The sequence below is a fragment of the Carcharhinus amblyrhynchos genome, chromosome 10, assembly GCF_965287045.1.
Source record: "Carcharhinus amblyrhynchos chromosome 10, sCarAmb.v2.hapA, whole genome shotgun sequence".
In the NCBI taxonomy this organism is placed as follows: domain Eukaryota; kingdom Metazoa; phylum Chordata; class Chondrichthyes; order Carcharhiniformes; family Carcharhinidae; genus Carcharhinus; species Carcharhinus amblyrhynchos.
Window position 1 is genome coordinate 75,951,463 of NC_137333.1, and position 12,245 is coordinate 75,963,707.

The following is a 12,245-nucleotide window of genomic DNA, read 5'->3' on the forward strand; positions in this document are numbered from 1 at the left end:
GTAGTTAGGTATCACCAAGAGATGCTTATGTTTTCATCCATCTGTCAAGGTTAGGGGTAAAACAGGGGTCACTACATTAACATTACTGTTCTGATTACAGTTTGTACTTTATACTGGATGTTTCACATTATTTCTATATGGGGGTCTTAACGTGATAAAGCGTGTATGGATACGTGGGGGGGAAGTGGAGGGAAGGAGGTGGGGTGGAGAGACACAATAAAACGGAGGCACTCACGTCTTCACTAACAAATAGTCATTTTCTTTAAGTATAATTCTGCCTCTTTCATTACTCCCCCGATTATCAGTAGTCTAGTGGATAAAGTAACTGCAGCTGTGTAAATGTTACATAATAGCAGATAAATATAGCACGCTGAATGGCACACTTCAGGATCCTGACGCACTTACTAATAATGAACACTTACTGCCTCGCCATTGTTGAATCGTATAATACAATGACCTGTTTCCTGAGACAGGATTGTCCAAAGGTGTGCATTACTGTACCGCATAGAAACCGAATTAAAATAATAACGTGTATGATTCAAAACACTCCTCACAAACTCCGACCTAAATGCGCCATAAGGAACTGAGTGCAACATGACTTTATAACTTACCACGTCTGTATGGAGATGCCGAAAAGTGGCATTTTAACATAAAGCATTTGTATGGATTTGAAACGTATTATTTAATAACCCGGCTCTGACCATTTGGAATAGAGATTTTACTAGCCCACAGTCCATTTTTAATGTCCTTCATCGATATGAACACCTCATGGTACAGAATATTCAACCAACCAACTGTTTGCACACGTAGTTTAATGCGTCCCGTCCCTCCCTCAAAGGCGAGATATCCCGCGGACTGGACAAGTGCAGGTGTAAGGGGCATCCGGTCTGCTGAGGGAGGGTCCTTCTCACTCTGGCAGGGCCATTTCCTACATGGATATCAAACGCCTGATAGCCTTTTCTATATACATCCCTGAATGACTCCAGATGTAACAGTTTGAGTTCATCATCGCACCGTGCCACATAGTTCTCAACTTCAGCATTTGCAGAAATGTAGTGACGCTGTCTATCAATTTGTCCCAGTTATGACAGGATTCGAATGCGATTTATTGACTACGAAGTCTGCATGTGGGTACCTCTGACCCATGCCCAGCATCCTATTCTGCTATCCTCACACCGAATTGCTTCTTCATGGGGGCAGACCGGGATGTCCAGGGCTTTATCAGTCCGAACACAATATATTTAAAGCAGAGTAAAATAGTACGTCGGCATGCTAGAGAATGCAGCTGGCAGTGTATCCAACAAATAAGAGCAATCCTGTTTGAACATTTGCCAAGAACAGAAGTGAAAGATTAGTGTGATCGGGATCATTAGGATAAATGCTTCTATTCTGCATTACTATTTGATTATTATCGATAGGGCTGGGTCTGAGGTTCTGAGATGTACTGACACAAAGATCTGCTTCCAATGGGTTGGCTAAACAATGTCAGTGATTATATTTGTTTTGTAGGGTCCCAGAAGGGGGCGTGTTGGCTTTAATCAAACGGAACAATGGTATCTCCTCCCCGCCATGTCACCTTCTAATGTGATTTCATTTTTGGGTCTCTATTTCATCAACAAATAAGCAGCCAGTTTTACAAATTGCACACTGTGATTTGACCGATATATCCACGTGGGCAAGTCACTGATAGCTTGGCAGTGAGCAACATTCAGTGAAATTAACAGGTTACTTTTCAAACCACATGATTTGCAATAAAATCACTCGATTTTAATGAGGCTTCCGTGACAAATATAACAGGAAAACATCAATGTCAACATAAATATTTTAAGAGCCGCTGATGTCCAATTTGTATGAACCCAAGATAATCATGTTGGATAAACACGGACATTTACATTCATAAATCAGTTTTGAAAATACATTTCTGATGCGCCAGGTACAAAATTCCGTAGCTGAGTAGGAATTGTACTGATCAGATTTTAGCCACAAATCTTCAGAACTTTTCACATTGCGTTCTAATACATTACTGAATTTTGAAACTACAATTCCTAGTTACTATTTTCAGTCATTGTTTAACTAAAACAACCGATATATGATTGAAATATAACCTATTTTTAATTATAGTCTGTAAACTGTCTCTTTAACAATTAATCCAGCCCCACATTACTATAGAATTTGATCAGTTTCTGAGATGGTAAAGCGATACCGACCCCTGGTGTTTTATTGCTGTCAATTCAAGCGGAATGTCGGGCGTTTTGGGAATTGTAGTTCATTCTCATCGCCACGACTTGTTTTCTTTTTACTACACAAATGCGGAGTAAAATAACTAGACGATCATGCACTCCTTATAGGATCAACCCCGAAGAACTCGGGTGTCTTTCATTCTAACAGGCATGTAAACTTTACATGCGTTTGCAAGTCGAGCTACAATTCCGCTCAAAATTCATGCTTAAAGATTTTGTAAAATTACTGTCGCATAGTGCAATCTTTTAATAAAGGATTGACTTAAACTTTGAGCTACTGTATTAGGATGAAATTATTAGAAGATTAATATGTTTTGTTAACAATAACTTTGTGTCAGGCATTGCAAATCATTTGTTTCAACAACCATCACATGCAAGGAGGAAATTTATAATTGCAGGAATCCAGCATTTGTTAGTCCATCGTGTTGATAACAGTTATTTAGGTGTACCATTTCTATTCTATATACGTTCACAGATTGACAACATTTTTAACTTCTCATTACATTCATGATTGAAGGTGATTTAAAATTCTATATCCCTTTAAATAAAAAAGGCCCAAGCAAATGATTTCATCATTTAATAATTTATTAAGTAAAATATCTGTGGAGCCACAATAAGCAAAGCAATTGGACTGGATGATTATATTGCTTAGATGGTTGAGACTAAGTTGGAAATGCTACATTAAGTCTATTTGATACCATAGTTAAAGAGCACTCAAATGCTGTATTCCCAGGCCTAACTTTGGAATCAGTGTTGAAAAAAGTCCTGAGTATGATCCCTAATTTCAAAAGACTGAACTATGTGGAAAGACTAGAGAAACTGGATCTCTTTAATCTTAAAATGAAGAAAGAGTGAGAGAACTTTGTGTGGCTCACAACATATTAAATTGCCTGGATAGATTAAGCTGGAATGAAACATAACTGAAGGTGTGTCAGGAAGTGAGAACAAGGGAACTTCAGTTAAAGTTGATAGAAGTAAAATGTAGAACAGGTGTCAGGGCAAACCTTTGCATAAAAATAATGATTAAGCATTATGTCAAGCAGTAAAGGTGGGCATTCTAGATTCATTCACAAGTTGGTAAAATGATAAGATGATGGGAATTTCATTGGAGTGAATGGGAAGGTTAGCCTCCCTCAGCAATGTCTATTTTGTAATTTTGTGAAACACTGATTTGCATATGTGTAAATATACACAATAGTCAACATAGTACATGCTAAATTAGTTTATGTTTGGGAATTAGTAATAAATCATTTCTGTATTTATGCTCAGCATAGTAAATCAATATGCAAAATGCTTACTTACCTACTTCAACTGCATTAAATGTTGTTACACAAAATCACATCCATTCTACATGGCAGATGCAGTATAATGCAGATAAATGTGAAATTATCCATTTTGGTAACAATAATAGGAAGGCAGATTATTACTTGAATGGGTGTAAATTGAGAGAAGTGGATACTCAATGAGACCTTGGAGTCCTTGTGTATCAGTCGCTGAAAGTAAGCATGCAGCTACAGCAGGCAGAAAAGAAGGCAAATTGTATATTGGCCTTCATAGCGAGAAGATTTGAATATTGGTATAGGGATGTTTGGCTGCAATTGTATAGGGTGTTGGTGAGGCCACACCTGGAGTATTGTATGCAGTTTTGGTGTCCTTATTGGAGGAAGGATGTTCTTGCTATAGAGAAAGTAGAGTGAAGGTTTACTAGATTGATTCCTGGCATGGCAGGACTGTCATCTGAGTAGAGAATAAGACAGTTAGAATTATATTCACCAGAGTTTAGAAGAGTGAGAGGGGATCTCATAGAAATTCTTATAAAATTCTAACAGGGTTAGACAGGGTAGATTCAGAAAAAATGTCCCCAGTGCTGGGGGAGTCGAGAACTATGGGTCATAGTTTGAGGATTAGGGGTAAACCTTTTACAACTGAGACGAGGAGAAATTTCTTCACTAGAGAGTGGTGAATGTGTGGAATTCAGTATCACAGAATTAGTTGAGGCCGAAGCATTGTCTGATTTGAAGAAATTGCAAGGGGGTCGGGCAGGCAATTGCAAGGGAGGAGTCAGGCGGTCAAATGTTGGGTGACCAATTGCAGGGGTGGGGGGGTGGTTGGGTGGCTGATCATGGGGGGGTGGTGGAGAGATGGAGGGATCAGTCCATCATGATAGGCCATAGGCCCCCCGTGTAGCCGAGGGATTTGTTGTGGTTAATCATGGAGGCAGTGTGACAGCAGCAGAGGCTGAATGACAGGTCTCTGTTGCAAGAGACCCATGCATGCGCAGTGGTGGATTCTGCTGCTCTCAGCCGGCTTTCAGGTGACGTAAGCTTCACCCCACCCCCTGTAGACAAGAAACTGTTTCTGCTGTGCTTTTTTACTCTCAGTAGATAAGATCGCAGATCTAAACTTGCCCAAAAAACTGATCTAAATCTCTCCCATCTTCACGCCCGTTCTGGACTTAGAATTTGTTTGGTAAGATCACCCTCTTTGTGTTAGTTTCTATGTATTCACCGAAGTCACAGTCTGTACCCAAAGTTGTTGGAACATACATTTAGCTCAAATTTGGGTAATGTTGAGAATGACAACTGACTGGAATTATGCTGCAAAGTTGTTGTAATACAACTAAATGATCCAAGGTACATAATTCAAAAAGAAAGGAACATTCACATAATTTAGAAATCCACCTGATTTCCACGCTGGTTGAAGTAACAAACTGCAATGGCAAAAGGACCAGACTACACAAGAAATATTAATGTTCAGTCAAACTCCCCCATTCCAACAATTATTTACCTCAGCAGGTATATCCCAGCTTCACCAAAAATGAAATGAAATGATATATTTAATTAATCTAAAAGGAAAGGAGGTCAACTATTACTGTTTTCATCAGTATCTGAAGGATTCAGAGTAGGCAACACACCTTCTAATCATTAGACTCAACAGCTATTCATTTGGCACCTTTAAAGTAGTAAAATGTCCCAAGACATTTCACAGGTGTGTTATCAAACAAAATTGACACTGAGCCATATAAGGAGGTATTAAGATGGTGACCAAAAGCTCAGATACTCCCTGCTGCCATCAGACTTATGAATGGACCTCTTATATATTAAGCCGATCTTAATTTTCACCTTATCTGTAACTGCAACACTAATTCTGTATCCTCTCCCTTCTTTCTTGCCTATGTGCTCTATGAACGATTTTTTTTTGTCTGAATAGCGCATAAGAACATAAGAACATAAGAACATAAGAAATAGGAGCAGGAGTAGGCCATCTGGCCCTTCGAGCCTGCCCCGCCATTCAATAAGATCATGGCTGATCTGTCGTGGCTCAGTTCCACTTTCCCGCCCTCTCCCCATAACCCTTAATCCCCTCTCTTATCAAAAACCCATCAACCCGCTTCTTAAAAATATTTAGCGAGGCAGCCTCCACCACTTCAACGGGCAGAGAATTCCAGAGATTCACCACCCTTTGAGTGAAGAAGTTCCTCCTCAACTCCGTTCTGAACTGCCCCCCCTTTATCTTGAGGCTGTGCCCCCTAGTCCTACTGTCTTTTTTGAGCGGGAAGAGTCTTTCCACCTCTATCCTATCCATCCCATTCATCATCTTATACGTCTCAATGAGATCTCCCCTCATTCTTCTAAACTCTAACGAGTACAAGCCTAGTTTATTCAGCCTCTCCTCATAGCTCAACCCCCTCAACTCCGGTATCAGCCTAGTAAACCTCCTCTGCACTCCCTCCAAGGCCAAAATATCCTTGCGCAGGTGCGGCGCCCAAAACTGCACACAGTACTCCAGCTGCGGCCTCACCAATGCCCTATACAGCTGCAGCAAGACCTCCCTACTTTTATATTCAATCCCCTTCGCTATGAAGGCCAGCATCCCATTCGCCTTCCTGACCACCTGCTGCACCTGCAGGCTGGGTTTTTGCGACTCATGCACAAGGACCCCGAGGTCCCTCTGCACCATCGCCTGCTGCAGTTTTTCGCCACGTAAGTAATAGTCCTTCCTACCATTCTTCCTACCAAAGTGGACCACCTCACACTTGCCAACATTAAATTCCATTTGCCATTTCCTGGCCCATTCGCCCAGCCTATCTAGATCCTTCTGCAGACTCTCCACACCCTCCGCACAATTTGCCTTTCCCCCAATCTTGGTGTCATCAGCAAATTTCGACACCCTACACTCGGTTCCCTCCTCCAGATCATCTATATAAATGGTAAATAGCTGAGGCCCCAGCACCGACCCCTGGGGCACTCCACTAGTCACCAACCGCCAATCCGAATAGCACCCATTGACCCCCACTCTCTGCCTCCTATTTGACAACCAATCCTCTATCCACGCTAACACCCTACCCCCAACTCCATGTCCTCTGACCTTCTGCAGTAACCTCTTGTGAGGTACCTTATCAAACGCCTTCTGAAAATCCAGAAAGACCACATCCACCGGCTCTCCTCTATCCACCGCCCTAGACACATCCTCATAGAACTCCAGTAAATTTGTCAGACACGACTTCCCTTTAATGAAACCGTGTTGCGTCTGCTCTATCAAGCAATTCCCTTCAAGATGCCTCGCAATTTCCTCCTTAATGACGGATTCTAACATTTTACCTACCACAGACGTTAAACTAACCGGCCTGTAATTCCCCGCCTTTTGCCTGGCACCCTTCTTAAACAACGGCGTAACATTAGCCGTTTTCCAATCCTCCGGCACTTCCCCGGAATCCAGCGACGTCTGGAAAATAACCACCAAGGCATCCACTATCACCTCCGCCATTTCTTTCAGAACCCTCGGATGCATTCCATCCGGTCCTGGGGACTTGTCCACAATCAGCCCCTCCAGTCTGTCGCGCACCACCTCTCTAGTAACAGTAATGTCATTAAGACCCTCCAGTCCTACCACCTTTCCATCGCTAACACCCGGCAAATTATTCACGTCCTCCTCCGTGAAGACAGAAACAAAAAAGTTATTCAAGACCTTAGCCATATCCCCATCCCCTACCACTAGGTCCCCTTTCTCATCCGCTAAGGGACCAACGTTCACCCTAGCCAGCCTCTTCCTTTTTATATATTTATAAAAACTCTTGCTATCCTTTTTTATATTAAGCGCTAGCCCAGCTTCATAGCTTCTTCTACCCTCCTTTATCAACTTTTTTGTCAATCTTTGTTGACATTTAAACCTTTCCCAATCCTCTTCTCGCCCACTGCTCTTAGCTACTCTAAATTCCTCCGCTTTTAATTTAACACTTTCCTTCACCTCCTTCGTTATCCACGGCTTATTACCTCTCTTCCTACTGTCCTTTTTGACCATCGGAATAAATTTCTGCTGAGCACCAAGAAAGATCTCCTTAAAGATCCTCCACTGCTCCTCAGCAGACCTACCTTCCAACGCACTCCCCCAGTCCACATTCGCCAATTCTTCTCTCATCCTACCATACTCCCCTCTATTCAAACAAAGGACACGTGTCCGGGAACCCACTTTCTCCTCCTCCATCTGCAACAGAAACTCCACCATACAATGATCACTCTCTCCAAGAGGATCCTTCACCTCAAGGTCCCTAATTCTACCCGCCTCATTACATAGCACCAGATCCAAGATAGCTCGCTCCCTCAAAAACAATATTTTCCACTGTATCCCAGTACATGTGACAGTAATGAATCAAATCAAGTCAAAGATAAGAAGGTAGGCTTTAGGGACACCTGAAAGGAAGAGAGAGATACAGAGTAAGAAAGATTTACAGAGGAAATTTCAGTACTTGGAGCAACTGGACGTTCAGTTCCAATTACCGAGTGATTAAAATTGGAGATGTACAAGAGGCCAGAATTGCAGGACACTGTAGATCTGGAGCAGATTACAGTGATAATGATACTCAGGGATCCCATGCTGCATAGAATATTTGACAATTTACTGATCCAGTGAAAATTCATGAATCTGTTAGTAGTGTTTTGCTGCAATAAAGAAGACACAGGAGGCATTGTGTTAGTTGGGTACAATCCAATAAATTACACCCCATTTGCAGTATGGAGGGCAGTTCTGGCCAGCCGATCAAAGGAAGAAACTATTGCTCAAAATTACTTCTATTTGCAATTGGAGAAGCCTTTTTTGCACAATCTTTCAAGTTTTCATTTTTAGCATAAATGAGCAGGAGGAAATCAGTTGGGTAAACTCAATCTCAAAAATCTAGATAAATTCTGAAAAGATCAGTAAAAAGAACATTTTATACTTTAAACCATTACAAATCATAAACACAAGAAAAGGACAATTGATTAATTGGAAATCCATAATTTTGTACACAATTTCTAAGGGTCTTTTCATCAGACTTCTAGGTAAGTAATTTTCTTCAAATCAAAAATAACATTGAAAGACTTATTGTTATGATCATATGTCCTTACCTGTCATTACGGTGCTGGGATAATAAAACGTTAGTGTTTTCGCACAGTTGTATTCTAGTTTTTACTGAGCAGTGCTTTTTGTTTGCCCTGAGTCAGACTTTATTGATTAACTCAGTTTTCAAGGCCATCGGCATTGCAATTCTGGCAGGATATTGCTGCTGTTACTTCATACCTAACTAGGAACAAAAAACTTTTAGAAAAGGAAGATACTGTGGGTGTTAGAAATCAGAAATAAAAACTGAAAATACTGGAGTTACAAAGCAGGTTAGGCAGAACTTCGAAAGACAAAATCAAAGGACAAAATTTTCCCGACATTTTAAAAGTGGGAAGTAAGTACAAAGTGGGAAGTTTTGGAAATCGACATCAGTTCCAGATCCCGACATTAGCTGGCCCTTTTCCAACTTTCCCAGGACAATATTAAAGGGACATGGAAAACCAATCCATACAAAAACAGAAAATACTGGAAAATCTCAACAGGTCTGACAACTTGCCTGGGTTTGCAAAACCTCACTCACTGTACTGTCTGGAGACAATACACATCTCTGTAACCTGTGATCAGTGCTCCTTCCACTCACATTGTCAGCCACTTCAGGTCTTGAACAGCAGGTTAGGTGTAAGGATTCGCATTTTAATCAGTAATCTCTAAACTGCCTGTGCTTTATATGCTCTGTCTGAGGCCAGAACTCTCCATTCACCTGACGAAGAGGCAGTCCCTTCGAAAGCTTGTGAGTATTATCAAATAAATCGGTTGGACTAAAACCTGGTGTTGTCAGACTTTTTACTGTGTTTACGCCAGTCCAACACCAGCATTCCCACATCATGAGCATCTGTGGGGACAGAATAGAGGCAAGTTTTGAGTCTGGATGATTCTTCGTCAGAGATGATGTCACTTCCCAAAATAGCGCCGCCAATTTGTTTTCCTTATTCCCCAGTTGTGGTTTTCCACCCACTGTGGTTTACAGGGCTCTCAATCACACCTATCTATCCCTCGGGACACTGCTCTCACCCCCTCCCCTCCCTCCCAGAACCAAGACAAGGTGACCCTTGTCCTCACTTTTCACCCCAACAGTCTCCATATTTGAAAGACCATCCTCTGCCAGCTCTAACAAAGGGTTGTCTAGACTCGAAATGTTGGCTTTATTCTCTCTATCAGGCTTGCTGAGATTTTCCAGCACCTTTTGTTTCTGTTTCAGATTCCAGCATCCACAGTATTTTGCTTTTATATTATGGAGAACCTCCTTGCAACTTTGGGGTAAATAATTAAGAAATGGTTAAGGTAGTTAAGAAACAATTAAGACCTGAATAACCCTGAATCTTGGGTTTCAAAGTCAGAGGACACGTAATTGGGGAAATTCTAAAATCATTATTAAGCAGTTAGTAGTAGGACATTGCTGGGAGATACTCTAGTGCAATGAGTCATTTCCCTGCCTCTGAACCAGAAGTGTTGGTTCAAGAACCATCCCAGGACGTGATGGCTAAAGAAGGTGTGGTCATAATGTGGATTATCAAGATACAAATCCTTCCAACACTTGCCAATGACAGGTGGTAACAGCAGGACAGTTTCCTGCTCAGCCATATGATGGAAATAAAGTTTGTATCTCTGCCAACACTATCTGTTATGCCAGACCACGCCATATGTGTAAAAGTACATGCTGTCACAGCAACTTAGACACCCTGAGTGATCTGTGACACATCAACAGCAGGACATTTAGAAAATCAGGACACAGACAACATAGGTTTCAAGACAATCTGTTTTTGTCAAATTTATTAAAGTTCCTTGAGGATGTAGTGAACGTGGTGGATAAAGAAGAACATGTACTGTATTTGGATTCTGAAAAGGCAGTTGGAAAGGTGCCACACAAAAGGTTAATATAAAAGATGAGGGTATAGAGAGTTAGAAGTAATTACTATGGGTACAGGATTGGCTAACAGGAAACAGAAACTCAGGACAAAGTGATCATTTTCAGGTTGGCAAATGCACATTTAAGACAGAGACGAGGATAAATTTCTTTTATCACAAGATCATGAGTCTATGGAATTCTATACTCCAGAGAGGATAAGTCATTTTATGTTTAAGGTTGAGATGGACGGATTTTTGAACGGAAGGGAGCCAAAGATTATGGATGGTTGGGGGGGGAGCGTGGTACACAAGGAGCAAGGAGCAGGCAAGGACAAAATCAGTTCAAGCATGATCTGATTGAATGTCAGAACAGGCTCAATGTGCCACTTGGCACCTCCTACTCTTATTCCCAATGTCTTACTCCTCATTTCATTTCTTTTGTTTTCATGTTCCTAACCTGTCAAGAATGATCACTGAGCCATGTACATAAGGGAAGACATTCTTCAGTCTAACCTAGAAGTTTTGGAAGTTTTGATCTTTTACACTGAAAAACACTGGCCATAGCCATTGAGTAACTGCTATTCAAAGCACTTAATCTCTTACAGAGTACTTTCAGTGCTTTCACTGCTTGACAGGTGATTGTTAATATATTGGAAATTCATTTATTTTCGGCAGTACTCTACCGGCAGCCTTCAAATGGCATAGAAGCAGCTAATGTAGCTTTATCTTCCATCTCCGCTAAGGGACAAGAGCAACAACCCCACTGTTCCAGTGGCAGTAGCAGCAACACCAGCCAAAGCATTGTCTGCTCAGTCACATTCACCTCCATACAATAGGCAGAATGGACACCCAGATTCAGCTGAAAAACGGTGAGGCTCTCCCGACTTGTCTGGGCACCGCTGCATCAGGTTCTCATAGCAAGACGCTGATGGCATCTGCGGGTTCCTGGAACAAGACCTCCTTCAGAATGGAGCAAGTGGGTTCAATTGCCAGTGGCTAAGAAGGTGCCTGTCACTGGAGGCTCACCCTGCATCCAACGAACACTCACCCCTTACCCCAGATCTCCCTGCCCCTTGCTAAGTTGTGCACTAATTTCTACAGTAAGAAAAGAAAACAGAAACGTAAGTATTGGTAATGGCTTGCGTGAGAAGAGGAAAGGCCACCATTTGTGGGGGTGACTGTGAGGCAAGGGTGTGAAAGAGAGCAATAGGCTGAGGAGAAGTCTGAGTGATGGCTGTTCATACGGAGTTGTGAGGGGCCTGCAGGGAATTGCAGGATGTGTTGACTTAAGGAGTGCAGTTCAGTAGAGTACTGGACAAGTCAGAGTGTGGGGATGGACACCTGAAAATGTCACTCACCTTTTTCACCCTTCTGGGATCCTGTATCCACTTATTTCACTGTCTCCACTTTGGACCATGGTTTTGCTGCTAACTTCTCAACCACTTCCATCCAAACATCATTCCCTTCCATCCTTGAGAGAATTTACCTCACTTCAGCTGCTCAGGTCTCACAAAAGAACCTCCAGGTAAGAGTGAGAGACTTGGACACAGCCTCTCCAGGTCTCCTTTCCATTCCTGTTACTGCTGCAGCCGCAAAAATCCAAGTGATATTGAGCCTTCATAACTCATGTCAGGGACTCTTCAAAGATCTGGTGTCAAGAATGTATTGAGGTCAATAAAGCAATTCCATGTAAAATATCTGGAGTAAATCAATTTATAAGTGCTGATGTAGTCAGTGTAAAATACCTATGCTGTTAAGAAAGCTTTGATGAGAAAAACTCAA